A 3,489-nucleotide genomic window follows, 5' to 3' on the forward strand; every position below is an offset into this window, starting at 1 on the left:
CCTGTGCTTCTGTCTTCCCATTTAAGTGTGTGTGTGTGTGTGTGTGTGTGTGTGTGTGCACAGAAACATGTGGAGGCCATAGGACAATGGTGAGTGTCAGCTTTAGGAATACTGCCCACCCTCTTTAAGAAAGGGATTTTCACTGGTCCGCAGCTGACCAACTGGGCAAGGCTGGCCAGCCAGTGAGCACCAGAGATTTTCTTATCTGAACTCCCCAGTGCTAGGATTACAGAAGTGTGACACTATTCCCATTTTCTTTATGAGGATTTGGGAGACTGAACTTGGTCCTCATGCTCACAAGCCAAACACTTTACCAAACAAACTATTCCAGTCCCACTGGAGGTCTTTAAAATGTAGGTCTGAGCCGGGCGGTGGTGGCGCACGCCTTTAATCCCAGCACTTGGGAGGCAGAGGCAGGCGGATTTCTGAGTTCAAGGCCAGCCTGGTCTACAAAGTGAGGTTCAAGACAGCCAGGGCTAAACAGAGAAAACCTGTCTCGGGGAAAAACAAAAACAAAAAACAATAAATAAATAAATAAAATAAAATGTAGGTCTGACTTGGCCCAGAAACAGCTTCTAAGGGGAGGTGAGCGCTGGAGCCAAAGAGGCATTAGGTCTTAATGGTCTATGGTAGGCAGGTATCATACAAGAGGCACAGACTTTGACTACCAGTTCAAAGAGTTCATGTTCTGTCAGGGTCCAGGGAGGACCAAGCCTGGAAAGCTGAGAAATTAGCTGTGATGAAGAGCCCGGAATGACTGAGGTGGAATCTTTGTCTGAGTCCTGGCCTGGAAGTTCCCTGTTCAGGACATCATATAAAATCTAGTGCTGAGACTTCGGTGCTCCAAATCTTCCTTCTACCTTCTCAGTGGAGAAAGCCCTCATGACCCAGCTTGACTCCAAGCACTGGCCAAAGGCTACAGGAGCTGCAAGCAGTATTCTATTCTGTTCATCTTAACTACCCTGAGATGGAGCACTGAGAACATCATTCTATAGACCAGAAAACTGCCTGTTAAAGATTTGCCCCAAGTCACATTGCAATCATCAGGCAAGCTGAGATTACATGCTATTAAACTAAATCAGTTTAGTCAAGGGGATGAAAATTGCATTTAGGATGCTGTAGTGGCTATTCCCAGCTGTCAACTTGACTATATTTGGAATGAACTACAATCCAGAATTGGAAGGCTCACCAGTGACCCTAATCTGGAGGCTGGGAGATGGAAGTTTCTGATCTGGATCTTGGTATGGAGATCTTGAGGCATAGTGGCTATGGATTCCAGAAGATTAAGACAGGGAGATCTCTGAGTTCAAGGTCATCTGGGATTAAAGGTGTGGTGGGACAGACCTTTAATCTGGGCTACACCTTCTGCTGGAGACCATATAAGGACATTGGAAGAAGGGAGTCTGGCTCTTGCTCCTTCGCCTGCTTGCCGTGTGGGACTGAGTAACTGCTAGATCTTTGGACTTCCATTCACAGCTTCTACTGAACCATTGTTGGGAATTGGACTACTATAAATCATCAATAAATTCCTTTACTATATAGAGACTATTCCTAAGTTCTGTGACTCTAGAGAACCCTGACTAATACAGATGCCGATTCTCACTAGGTGCCTAGATGCTGCTGACAACTAAGGACCTGCCGTTCCTAACCCGGGACAGTGGCTGCAGTGGAGAGGCCAGGAAGCTTCTTGGAGCTAAGTTCATCATTCCAATGAATACAATTGATGAAGTGCGGGGCTGGGTCAAGTTCCAGGCAGGGAAAACAGTAGCTGTTTATGAGAAGGGCAGGAGCAAATGACAACAAAACAGGAAGAGTCACAGATCTGGGAGGCAAAAAGTACAGCACTCCTTTCTTGGGAATCTCCCATCATGCTTTCTGCTGGGAAACTGACATTGCTAGGGACCATAGCTAAACACTTGAGGAATGGGTGGATATTTGTTACAATCAACCAACAAGTGGGTCTTTCTCAGATGTGCACACAGAGATAAATAGAGGATGTGTTCTAAGAATGTCTTGGCAATGGTATCACCCTCAAATGAGCGTTTTAGGTTACATGGTGGCTGCATGTGTGTGCATATATACATACCAAGTGCACACATCAGCCCACACAAGCAGACATGTATGTAGGCTGATTTGGGACATCTTTCTACTGGATCCTCTTTGGCTAGGGTGGCTGGCTAGCAAGCCTCGGGCACTCATATACCTGACTCCATATCCCAATGCTGGGGTTGCAGACCTATGTCACCAGGCCCAGCTCAGACATAGGTTCTGCTAATCTGCTCTTGCCTTCTTGCCTGCATAGCAGCTGCTTCAGAGCCGTCACATCTGTCCTAAGTGAGAAAATGTGCTAACATGGCTCAGACAGAATTTCCTATAACTGAGCAGGCCTTTCCCTTATCACCCAGTTCCATTCAATCAGCATGCAGTTGACTACAATTTCCCACATACATGTGATATTTCTAATTCTACATCAGAGCAATTCATAGTCAAGGTTCCTGTTACTTCAAAGACTTTGACTTTAGGATTTAAGTCAATTAAGGGCACTTTCATGCCTCACACCCTCTAACAGGTAAAAAGGGCGCTCTTTTCCTGTGCCTTCTGCTCTACACAATCTCCTTTGCCAGTTCCACTGTTACCCACCCTATGAAGCTTTTGCCCCCTTATTAATAACCAGTTGCCATTCCTTGATTACAGAATTCCTGAGGTAGATGAAATGGCAGAACTCCCAGACTCACCCAAAATGCTAAATCCCGGCCTCCACTCAGTGTTTCTCACCTGCGTACCCAGTGTTCTTCACCTGTATCTCAGACAGGAGATGGAGAAGTGAAGAGGTTAGGGCAATGGCTGACCAGGGCACACTCTAGGCTCTCTTCCAGCACCAGCAGATATGTTACTGCTGGAAAACAGAAAGGGGACTAGCAGGCAGAGTGAAAAGCACAAAGTTGCATATGCAAATGCGCAGTGGTTTCCAACAGAAAAGAGTTTAGGGTTAAAGTGAAACTTGGAAGATAAGCATCTCATACCAGACACCAGGATGGCCTTGTGCTGCCAGGCAAGAGGTCAGAGAAAGCCCGTGATAAAAGCAGACGCTAGGACAGGAGACTGGAGTGGAGACTCCAGTGGGGACAGGAGACTCCCCAGCAGCAAAGGTTCCACAGGCAAGGCAGCCAATCCACTCAATACAGAGGCCTAATGAAAAGCACAGACATCAACCGCTCTTTAACATAGCGACCCGTGCCCCTGAAGGGAGCTCGGCAGCCATCCTTGTCAGATGTTTCTCCCAAAGGTCACAGGCCCAGAGGATTAGGCTGACTTGCGTAAGTGACTAATGGTGTAGCCTACAAACCAACCACTCCACCGTACAGTCATCCTGTGTAAGGTTGGCTGATATAACTGCACAACCAATGTCTAATGAATGGAGGGGCACCACCTTCCCCTCCTTCATGAGGGCAGAGGGGAGCAGCTGCAGTTGTCAGAGAGGCCAAAGGA

The sequence above is a fragment of the Mus musculus genome, chromosome 7, assembly GCF_000001635.26.
Source record: "Mus musculus strain C57BL/6J chromosome 7, GRCm38.p6 C57BL/6J".
NCBI classification, from domain to species: Eukaryota; Metazoa; Chordata; class Mammalia; order Rodentia; family Muridae; genus Mus; species Mus musculus.